This window comes from Uloborus diversus, chromosome 3 (assembly GCF_026930045.1).
Source record: "Uloborus diversus isolate 005 chromosome 3, Udiv.v.3.1, whole genome shotgun sequence".
Classification (NCBI taxonomy): domain Eukaryota; kingdom Metazoa; phylum Arthropoda; class Arachnida; order Araneae; family Uloboridae; genus Uloborus; species Uloborus diversus.
This window is the reverse complement of record NC_072733.1, coordinates 117,671,326-117,684,178: the sequence shown is the minus strand read 5'-3', so window position 1 is coordinate 117,684,178 and position 12,853 is coordinate 117,671,326.

The window sequence follows — 12,853 nt, the reverse complement described above, 5'->3', positions numbered from 1 at the left end:
AGGGTGGTCCTTATTTATATAGGAAATTTTTTTCTCGGAATTCAGCAAGTGACGCCCTCTAGTTTTGTGACACTTTAATAAAAATTTACGTGTGCAAAATTTAAACTCGATCGATCAATAATAACACGTGCCCCTAGGACGTTGAACTTTAACACTTTTGATAATTTTATTACAAATCTTCGAGTTTTTACTTCAAACCCAGTTCATCGTTTCACGTAGGTTAGCAAAATATTTTTACAGTGAGGTAGCATTAAAATTGATCTTTTTTATTTTATATCATTTTAACTTTATATCATCTAAGCATTTTACATTGAATAAAAATGAAATAATGCTTTAGAAACTTTTCCGTAATCGTACGCTTTTCTCAATGTATCTTGATCGTGTGTATTTTTTTTCCGATAGTCTTGGACATTCTGTAAAATAAATTGCTTTTGTAACTCATGTTTGTTAAATTGTTAGTGAAATTCTTCGATTAATTGTGCTCCTCTTTCAGTTGTATGATTCACAACTTTCAGCATTTTAACGATCTCTCTTCCCTTTAAATAGCTCCCTTCATTTTGCCATAAATCAGGATCAAGTAGGAAAACATCTTTTGGTATTTGTAACTTATCAAACAGTTTTATTGATTTGTAATTGATGCTACAAAGAGGAAAATCTTTATTAAGAAAGTATTTCAAATCATCTATGTTATATGAAATTTTTTATACAATCATCAGAAAAATCTACATTGAAACATAATAATTAAGCTGAAACGTAACAAAAAAGCGAAAATTCTTATAGAAATCTCATCTTTCACCGAGGCTATGAGCAATTGTATGTGACTCAAGTTTCCAAAACAGGTGCCGATCGATGCACCAGTTAGTCAACTATCATGGAATAAATTTTCATAAAAATCGGGTAAATTTTTAATTTTGGACTTTTGGCCAGGATTTTCAGTCAAATACTTCACTGCGCGGCGTTCTTTTTGCAGTTACATCTGGATGTAGCTTTGTATCCCAATGAATAAGTACAAAATCTGAATTTAAATTCATGAAATTTGATTTTTCCTCTAGAAGATTTTCTCTTGCTCTCGTAAGGGATGTAAGATTGATCACAAGGTCATTTGGATTTAAATTGACTGCATCTACATAGACTGTTAACAAATGAACAGCATCTTTATCCCTATATGGCATTTGTCTAACAGCGATGAAAGACGAGAAGATATCAATAATTGTCAAGCTTTTTTGCGTTGTAGTAGATTAGATGTGGGAAAAAGGTTACAGGTTAGGATATTAACATATAAGGACTACGTTCCGAAATAGAATAAAATTAATTTAAAGTATAGATTTTTACGTTATTCCGATCTGGAATTGTTTAAAATTTATATTTTAGATATGGAAAATATAGTATCCAGGATTTTTCAAAATTTATATTTTAAAAATTAAAAATTGCATAAACATTTAAGTATATTTATAACTAAAGAACATAAAATTAAAATATAATTCTCATTTCTTATATTTATAGCATTGAAACTTAGCGACCCTATTTGACACACCTATTGCATACGCAGAAAATTTTGTAAATCAACACCCCCAAAGCGTGGAGGAGGCAATCTGTTATTGTATAAGATCATTCATTAAAGGTCTAGGCCATTCATTAGTGGCCTTTAGAATCCTTTGTATCCATCTTGGTGGAAAGAAATGTTCCCCTGTCGCTTAGTTTTGAACGAGCTCAGAAGAGCGGTATATCTGACCCAAGGTCAATTGGTGTGCATGTACCCTCTGTAACATGTAAAGTATTACGGAATGAAAGTGAGAGAATGGTCAGTCTGGAACTAGCAGCATATACTGGGGTTCCAAATTACTGTAAATATGAAACGTAAGAATATTTGTACGTAAAAAAGAGAAAATGCGCAATCTTTTCTTCGAAACTCAAAAAAGAGGGCCCTAGGGGCACGTGTTAATATTCATGGATTGACTTAAAATTTTGCAAGGATCATTTATTTGTATAATGGAACAAATTGAGGGGGCGTCGCGTAAAATATCAACAACTTCAAAAATAAGGACCCCCTATATATATATATATATATATATATATATATATAAATATATATATATATATATATATATATATATATATATATATATATATATATATATATATATATATATATATATATATATATATATATATATATATATATATATATATATATATAGGTGTGTGTGTGTGTATTAGAAAAAAATTGTGGGGCTGACAAAATCGAAAAATTGTACTACAAATATACATTAATACAATTTTTAGTAAGGGGGGGGGGCCAAAATCAGATTTTGCGGTGGGGCCGAAAATTTGAAGCTACGCTACTAAACCAACTTAGCGAACCCTAATAAAGAATGCAACGCCACGTGCAGCGTGGAGCTCTATCGAAGGTCGAAGGAGGAAAATAATACACCAGCAATGCAAGGGACGCTGGGTATAAAGAACTGTGCGCATGCGCAAGTATCAACGAAGTTCCCCCTGTTCTAATGTGTACTAATTACCTTGACGGCGACAGCATGAAATTAATACCATCTTGACGGCGTCAACATGTATGCAATGCTGATATTGTAAGGTAATATCAATATTGTTATTTTAAGATGAATGCAATGTTGCATACGTGTTGTTATTGCAATATTGCTTTTTAATCTTTATGCAACCTTTATGCAGTGTGGAAACATGTCAATATTGACGCCGTCAGTATAATATCAAGATCTGTCAAGGTTGTTGCAAGAAATTTTGTTAGTAGGGACAAATAAGTTTTAAAGGATTTTCAAGAGATTGCGTCACTGGTATTAAATTTAAACGGAAAATGTTGCAACTAATTACATTTTATAACCTCATCGTTAGATTTTCATTTTCAGTATGTAACATTTCGCTGAAGTGGAAACAACATATGATTAAGGTGAAAAAACAACGTAAATAAAGCACAAATATTGGAGAAAATACAACATATAGCTATTTCAAGGCTACAATAGAGCCTTTTCATCAGTGCAAAAAGCTCACCCAACACAACCAGAAGTTGCGAGAGAACTGACATCAACGGATCATGATTTTTCTTCGGTGGAAAGCGGGAGCTCTTTTGCCGGATGTGAGGGTATAGGGTCATTAATGGAACAGATCATTGATGGTATGAGGGGAGGAGGAGGAAAATGTATAAAAAAGGAATCTTTTCAGGGCCACTTGGATATATACAATATTTACAAGCACATGTGAAGTAAGTTGACAAGTATGAAAAACGATGGATAAATATGAGTGGATATAAAAGGACTATTTACAATATTGTACAGTGAAAATCCAATGGAAGCGGGGCCAACCAATAAGAATACAGGAACAAGACATCAAACAACCAATCAGCGAACAGCATGTACACTCCGGGCTCAAAGCAAGGGGAGAGACAACCAATCAGAAGCCAGGAGACAAAAAGAGTGCGAGACAACCAAAGAAACAGGAAAGGCAATTATAGAAATTGCTTCCAAATATCATAAAAAAATGGAGTGCTGGAAAAATCATTGACAAGAGAATGAGAATTTTTCCAAATATGGTAAGCATCCCAGAAATCGAGGTCATAAATCGAAGAACATTTACAAATAATCTTTGCAGATGAAAAATCAAAACAATGATCAGAAGTCCAACAATGCTGAGCGATGGAAGAACGAGCAAGTTCTTTATGTTTTAGCATAGTTTTCGTGCTCTTTCAAACGGTGCTTGGGAGCACGTTTAGTCTGTGCAACGTAACCAAGTCCACACTTGCTGGAGATGCTATAAATACCCCAGTTGCTATGGCAATCAATGGGGTTCTTTAAGTTTGTAAATGTTATCTTATTAACTGGTAAATTGGAAACAATTGCTCTGAATATGTCAACTTTTGCGCCAACAAAACACAATTTGCGGGAAAGTTTACTTTTCTGCTTCCATTTGAAGAAAAGAGCAGCTGAAGGCAATCAAATGCTACAAGAAACATACGGGGAACAAGCTACATAGATTTCCACATGTGAGTTTTGGTGTAGACGTTTTAGAAGTGGTGATTTTAATACCAATGACCAAGCCCGGCTCTTGGGGTAGACGAACTAGGCGCGGCAAATTTCGAAATTGAATCATATTTTTCAAAAGTATGAATATCTGTTTCAGCGTCATAAAATTCACTGCTTCAATGCTAAAAATATATATATATATATATATATATATATATATATATATATATATATATATATATATATATATATATATATATATTTTTTGAGAGTGTACCAGTGCTTGGATATGCAAAACATAGTTCAGAATTTTCCAAGAAATTCAATTCAATTTTGGAGGCAGTAAATTGGGTGACTTAAAAGTCTTTTAAAAGTATTAATATACGTTTCAGTGCCATAAGTTGCACTACATTTAATGTTAAAAAAGATAATTTAAAGTGTGTACCAGTGCTTGGATATGCAAAACCTAGTTTGGAATTTAACTAGAAACTCAGTGGCGCAGCCAGGGGGAGGTTTTAGGGTCAAAACACCTCTTGAAACCTGATTTAATCCCATGTAACCAATCCTTACATTATTTTATAAACATATGAGCATTTTTTATTGAAAACCCCACCCAGAAGGTAATTTCTGGCTGCGCTACTGCAGAAACTCACTTTAATTTTAAGCACTTTACAATTATTTTTATTTTATTATTATACTAGAAAGTTGCCCGTCAAGGTATGACGGGTGAAAATTGATTCTACTCTTCTACATTTGAACGAAGCAATTGCCTGTTTGGTGATAGTTTGATAGTTGAAATTGTAACCGGTGAATTAACCCTAAACTCCATAGTAGCATTCATAGTTTCACCTCATTTTAAGGAAGGGGGGTGCCCTGCGAAATTGGGGGGGGGGGGCACAATTTTCTAGGGGGGGGGAGTACCCTTTCCTAAAGTTTCTGAATACTAAGACACGTAGTAGAGATCAGCAGTGCCGTCGCCAGGTACATTCGTTTGGGGGGGTGTTGAAACTGATTTTGCCGACTGACTCCCAACATTTTGCCGACCCGACAGATATATATATATATATATATATATATATATATATATATATATTTATATATATATATATATATATATATATATATATATATATATATATATATATAAATTCAGGGTCTCTGACCAGAATTCGTTACATATTGCAGTCTGGAACATGCAATTGTAGACGTGCTTCAGTGCTACTAAGGGGATGCATTAATTTCGATTAAAGGCAACATAGACTGCTGTCCTCCGAAAAATTTCTGAAATTGGCATACTAAAAACATGATTTTAGGCTTTGGTTTATATAAGAAGCAAGAGGACCGTGGATTCATTCTCATCTTTTTTTCGCTGGAGTCAATATGCTTTTTTCTAGAAAAGGTGGTTTTCGGGAGTTCTTCCTTAGAAATTTCTAAAAACAAAGATTTTATGCCATCTTTATTGACGCGAAGGAAAGGATAGGGGGTTCGGGGGCCCTCCCCGAAGGTTTTTCGAAATTAAAGTTTTAAAAACACAGTTTTAGGGTATTTAAGGATACTTTTGGGGAAAGGGTAGGCAGTGACGGATCTACATTTTTTTTCTGAGGCGGGGCAAATATCGAAACTGCCGCCTTTATCCATCTTTCAAGTTTTAAAATTGAGTTTCAACGAAAAAAACATAAAAATAGTGTGATTTTGCCGCCTCCTAAAAGTCGCCGCCCTTGGCAACCCCCGTCTCCTCCTCCCCTTAAATCCGGTACTGAGGGTAGGTATTTACAGATGTCCAGTGGACAGTGGCAGATTAGCTAGAGAAAACGGCAGTGAGGAATTACAAGGAATTTTGGAGGAGACATTCTGGGGAAATTCGAAAAAAAGAAAAAGAAAACGTACTTTATCCATATAAAATTTTACACATAAGAACATTTTCTACTCAAAAAGTTTTGTAATATAATGGTGAATTAATTATGTTGTACATAATTTTTTGGGAGGGAGGGGGGACCCTCATGGTAATCATTCGTTTTGGTATCTCTGAGTACATTGACTCTGATTGAACATTTCCATGGCGCACAAATAGGGATTTTAAGTATACAAATCAGAGAAATTGCTTTGTGTGGGAGAAATAGTTTGCAAAATGAGTTATTTCATGCTAGTAATGTTAAGCTAGAAAGAGTGGTGTTCGGAGATTTCTGCCCGTGAAGATTCTAAAAATGAAACTTTAGACAGTCTTTGACGATGTTTGGGGGAGTTTAGGGTCAGGAAATTTTTTGAAACTGAAGACTTAAACAGGTGATAGTAAGTCATGTTTGGTTCCGCTGGGGCTCAGGGGCACTCCCTAGGCGATTTCGTGAAATTAAAGTTCCAGAAAGGCAATCATAGCCCACTATTGGTGGTATTAAGGAAAGGAGAGGGGAATGACATTTTTTAGTGTTGTGGGAAAAGAGTGGATTTCATAGACTCTCCCCGGAAATTTTCTGCGAATGATGTTCGAAAAATGTATTTTTACGCGATCTGCAATGATGTTTGGGGGCTGCCCCCCCCGGAAAAATGTTAAGGACTTAAGTCTTGAAAAAAAAAATTCTCTAGACAACTTTGATGGATTTGGGTAGCTGCGTAGCCAGGGGAGGGGCCCAGCGCCCAGGGAGAAAGACCGAGGGCATAACGCTTCTAAGAGAGCCTATAACCTTGTTTTTCGGCTTTTAATTTCGGAAGATTTTCGGGGGCGAGCCCCCGATTCCCAAGCAGTTCCGTAATGTTTTCAAAAATGGTTTTCGGGTCTTAAGTTTTAAACATTTTTAGGTAAGACCTTCCACTCCTCCCCCTCATTCAACTTAGCAAACCATAGCGTTTACAATGTTCTTAGCAGGTCAGCTCCCAAACACCATATTCAGAAATACTGAAGGAGAAAACATGTCAGCATTTCTATCCTCTAGTTAAGAATATAACTCATGCATAAGTTTTGAGGTTATTTATCACATTTTAAAATACCCAGACTTAACAAATAGGAGTGTATTGGTGTTTTAAACAACTATTAATTAATAATTAGCAGATATAAATAATTAGCATTATCTATAATGAAATCAATTTAGCAATTCAATTTAGCAAAAATAATGAATGTGATAATCTCCTTGAGGTAACAACCTATGAACCTGGGCCTCTTCCGAAATAGAATCTTTGCTACACCACACGATTTAAGAAAGGAGTATCGGCTAGTGTTTCCCCAAGCGTTATTTGAATTGTAGTTCTAAACATATAGTTTTAAACGTTAAACGACTATTGGTGATGTTAGGAGAAGGTGATACGAAGTGATTTCGATCGAAATTTTTTTGAAAATTGAGATTTTTAAAGTGCCATTGTAGGCCATTTGTGGTAAACGAGGTGCAGAGGCTCTCTCTTTCGACAACTTTCTGAAATTGAATGCCAAAAAATGAAGTTTCAGACGATCTTCGTTGATTTCATAGGACCCTCCTGCAGTAAGTTTCTAAAAACGCAACTTAGATTACATTTCATTACCATAAGATAAAAGGAAATGGTTAGGTTCTGCGATTCCTCCGTCCTCCCTCCTAAGCTACTTCCCTAAATCATTTTATTTATTAAAAGAAAAAAAGGTAGGAGATCCTCCTCCAGATTTTCTTTTTAAAAAACATTTTAGCTGTTTTAGTTTTTCACGACGAAATTTTCAATTTTCACTCTAATGTTTTTAATTGTTTAAAGTACAAAATTATGCAACCTTAAAACAATCTGTTAACATTTTTAAAGCTTTTATATTTTAACTTGAGGAAGGGTTAAACGTTTAACATTTTGAATACAGGTGGTATTTTTTAGAGATACCTAATAAGATACCTTTTTTTACTTTTTTTAAATATCAGAAATCCTGAATCTCTTGATAACTTTCATTTTACTTTAATTTTTTATAACTCATTTTTTAAACATTCATTAGAGTTACTGGTGTGACTTTTCTAGACAAGATTTTGAATCTTTTCCTCTATTTGAAACATATTTTCCTTATTTTTGTACGGGTGTGCCCTAAGAAGCTATCACGTTTATTTACCTATCGGTTTTTTTTAAATTGAAACTTGTTATGCAATTCTATAACGCTCTGGCTATTCTTTTTCTCTATTGGTTGAAAAAATGTTTGAAACGTATTTCAGCTGTCTTTGGTTTGGTAAATGGTAATTTTAATGATGTTGTACATGTTTGAATGTTCCTAAATAATATTTTTAAATTGCATTTTCTTCTGAAATTTTAGAGCTAAAAAAAAACATTCACTTGCCCTCCCCCCCCCCTTCTTTTTCTTTTCTTTTTTGAAACTTTTCACAAAAAAATTTTCATCCCAGCAACTTACTTAGAACTCTTATTTTTCAATATTTAACGGAAGATATATATATATTTATGTAAATGGGGAAAGATTAAAATAATGCTTTGAAAATATTAGTTAAAATAATCATACCTTTTCTGCTGCATTTCAATAAGCTTTTTTTTTTCTCTCAAATTCAAGTAAAATGCTTTTTCAGATTTTTCCTTACTTGCCACAATGAGAATTATTGTTCATTCACATGAGAATAAAGTTCAAAAACTTTAACTAGTCTTTTTTTTTCTTTTGAAATTCATAATGAATAAAATAGCTATGCAGGATAGTCACTCAAATCTTCTGCCAAACTCGGGAGCCGGACAAACTCAATGCACTTGTATCTCTTCAAGGCTCCAACGCCAATAACCTTCTTTTTCCTTCTTCAGGCAGAAAGTTCACACAGCAGGGGCCGGACAGACCGTCCTAAGCACACAACAACAGTTGATCCAACTCTTCTCTAATTTTCCCTCGAGCTCCTAGTTCCAGATTCCAGAGAAAGGTTTTTAACAGAAAAGACCCCTGAAGGTCTGACGTTTCTAATGTCACCCCTGCACGCGATTACGCCACGCCGTCTCCACGACGGCATTTCTGAGTGTTACAATTGGCGGACAAATGTCTTGCTTTAGTTACACAATAAACTTGTGTGGTCGACAAATAGGCATAACCCCTGCGAGTAGAATACTATTTCGGTTTTTACCCGTAAGCCTAGAAAAAGGGGAAACGGTGCTGAATGTGTATTCAGAAGTTCGTTTCAAAATCAAACACTTAAAAATACAGACCAATGGGACTTTGTGTTGTAATAAAATCCTTCTCTCTATTTTAATTTTTTTTATCATTTCGGCACTCTATGCATTTCTTCAATTTGCTGTGAATTTTTTTATTGATGATTCAATTTTATAAATGTGTCCACTGTGCACTGTCCAAAGCTATCATGTTTCTTAATGTAGTTGTGTTTTTAAACTGAGACTTTCCGTGGGTTTCTATACAAATATTTTTGAAAAAAATATTTGAATCTTACATCTCGGCTGCTCACAAGTAATCTTAATGTGTGATACAGCTTCGCAGATATTTCTAAATAATATTTTAAGATTGAATTATCTTTTTAAAATTTACAATGTAAACACTCATTAGAACTCATGATTTGCATTGTAAATTTGTTAAAATGAGAAAATGTTAAAGTGCACTTCCATTTATCCAAATGCACTTCCATTTAACTTTTATCAAAGATATAGTGAACTTTGAATTCACTCTAAAAGTAAAAATTGCTGATTGTAGCTGAAATTGCCGACTGAGTACAGGAAGGCGGCGCCCATTGGGAGGTCCCAGTGGCCTCCATAAAAGTCCTTATTCGGCCAAATTTGTCTGATTATTCGGCAAGTTTTAAGACATTATTGCATTTTTTAAAATTCCTGAATGTCCCTTCTCATGTGTGCATTGCATATCCGTATTTTATCATTCGTAAAATTGAGGATTTTCCCCAAGAATTTAAGTTTGGGGTTTCCCTGGATATAGTGTCGGCAAAATAATACTTTGTTCAAGTAAATGTCGGTAAATTGAGAATACTGTGCAATTAGCTGTCGGCGAATTGATTATGTCTTTCAGGTGGGCTTTGATAGAATAGTCGTCAGTACGCAAAATATACATGTTTTTTGGTTTTTCCTTTTTCAATAAAAGGTGAAAACGTGCATATGGTCAAACCACATACTACTTTACTCAAAGATTTAGAATACAGAATCAACTGAAAAAGAAAAAATGCCGACTCTAGCTGAATTTTCTGAGTGGACGCTTATTGTCTCGGCAAAATGAGCAGTCGCAAACTAAGCAATCGGCATAATGTGAGCAATGTAAAACTGAATGTAAACGGAGACACCATTCATTATTTTCTCTTGCGCAAAGTATGACAAGGTTAGATGTATAACTTTGTATGAATATGATAACTTTTTTTTTTTAATTTCTGTCAATTAAAACTTTGAAATTCCGAAACATTGAAAATGCCGACTTATGAACTGATTTTGCCGACTGGATGAAATCACTGGGAGGGTGAGACACCCCCCTCACCCTCCCTATGGCGACGGTCCTGGAGATCAGCCATCGGCCATCTTGAAAAACATTCGAGCACGTTTTTTCAATAATAATGGCTAAATGTCATAGCGCCCAAAAAATCGCGGCGACGACAGGGAGGGGGGGGGGGTCATGACGCAGGAATGCGCTGTTTTTATTTTTGAGTCAGATTTTCAAACGCGCTTTTAGTCACGGTCTTTCTTTTTTGAGGAAGGAAAGGGGGGAGGGGGTTGCTATGCAACATTTGGGGGATGGGCGCCATTGGGGGGGGGGGGGTAGAGACTTCTGGCTAAAGTCTCCAATTATTACTAGATTATGTAACTATTAAGATAGCTCCCCCCCCCCCCCCGTTTTATGTTCAGCTTTCTGCAGTTCTTTATTTTTTTGAAAAATAGTTATCGTCTGAATACTGCAAAATCTATTCAAATACTCTAATTTTAATTCATATTCATTTCACGTCAGCGGCGAATCCACAGGGGAGGGGAGTCATTCAACCCTGTACATTAATCAAGGTTTTCCTTAAGCTGTGTTTAGGGGACTTTTGCTTCGAAATATTCGCCCCAGACCTATGATCAAAATTAACACCATGGATAGAGTTTTTTTGTCCCCAACTGTTACATTAAAAAAGAAAAAAACAGTCGGGACATTATAATAGCAGGATCACACACAAACTAACAATAGAAATAATTTCGTTCTTTTTTTTTCTTTTCTGTTTTTTCTTTACATTAATCCGAAAATAAACATTGGATGAAGAACATCAGAGGCTTTCTTTTCATGAATAAGCTTTAATTTTTGGTCATTATTTATTAATTCCAATATCTTACGTATTAGAAGGAATAGCTATATAAGGACAAACAAATTTTAGGGAATAAAAAAAGTATTTTTAATCAAAGAAAGCACTGTTACGTAACTCCGTGCAATCGCGCATGTATAGCTTTCGTTCTTCTTGTGCGCGCTAGATGGCGACACTAAATTTATTTAATTCATTTTGAGTTTCATTTTCAAAGTCATGCACTTCGTGTTTCAGTTCGTAATCACAGATACTTGAATTCATGTTTCTGGTCTTAACTTCTAATAATAAAAACTCAAATTCAATTTTCAGAGATACAGAAACCGAGTACCAAACTTCTACGTTTTCACGCTTTATTTTTCGTTTGAAAATACTTTTTAGTTCCTAGTTCATTCGTTCCATGTGTAGTGCCGATTCATAGTGTCCACAATTGATTAATTAGCTTTTCTTTTTTTTCAACTTCGGGTTCTGAGTACGTAATTTCAATGTCACATTCAGAGAAAAGCCTGGTTTAAACTATCTAGAAATGACAATCCAAAACTTCTACTTCTATGCACGACCCGATCAAGTTAAAGTGGTACCAGCAGGTGCTGCGGTGAAACTTGGTACCCTGGCTCTCTCACAAGGCTTGCGTTCAACGATCTCAATCGGTCGCTACCGGTTAACCGATCGCGTGACAGCTAATCACGTGCTTCAATTAACCAATCAACAGCTTAAAATGGTAACCGGTGAGGTAACCGAAAGATGATAGAACCCTGCGGTTAGCAACCGGTTACTCACTGGTCGACCGGTGAGGTTCATCGAACGCAAGCAAGCTAAGCTGCACATTTTCAAAGCAGTATTTTTCAAAAAAGGGGAAAAAAGAAAGAAATTTACCCTATTTTGGTGTCGCTAAAATTGTTCTGTCCAGGTCCACAAACCTTCAGGACCATGGACCATGCATTAATCAGGCATCAGGATCAAATTCGGAGGGGGGGAGGGGTCATGACTCTCCCTTTAAATGAACAAAGATTGCTTAAACCCGTGTTTTGGGGACCTATATTTCAAAAAATTCTCCCAGATTGCCACGTTTAGCACAAAATTGCACTTTGACTCCTCCCTTTCCGATAATGACCCCCCTCCAAAGCAGAAGTTGGATCCGAACCTATTATCAGACCCTGCTTCTATCCTTCTATGCCTTATTCTGAAATAACCAATGTGCCCCCCCCCCCATGCGCGTTTTCACCAGGGGAAGGGGGTCTAAGGGGTCCGGATCGATCAATAATTGAGAACCGGACCCCCACAAAAGTAAAGATTTGGGATTTGGGAAGATAAAATCCAGGGGAACTTATTACTGTTTTAATTCCAAAAAAAAAGATTATGTTGCACAGTGATATAACACGTAATTTATTATGTGAAATGTAATTGCGAAATGTTTAATTATTATTAAATTAAAGCAAAATAAACTTTGAAAAAAATGAACTGCCGCAAAAATATAGCGAAAAAGAATAGTAGCTGTCTTCAATGAAAGCTGAGGAGCAAAGGATAGCTGCTGAATCGTTGCTAATTATTATCAGAAGTCTAAAATACCGGAACAGGACTTCTCCGCCGCAAGTTTTATCGCCCTTTTCCCCGCATAGGACTTCTCCGCCGCTGCTCTGATCCCCCCTTTGCCTTGCACGGGACAAA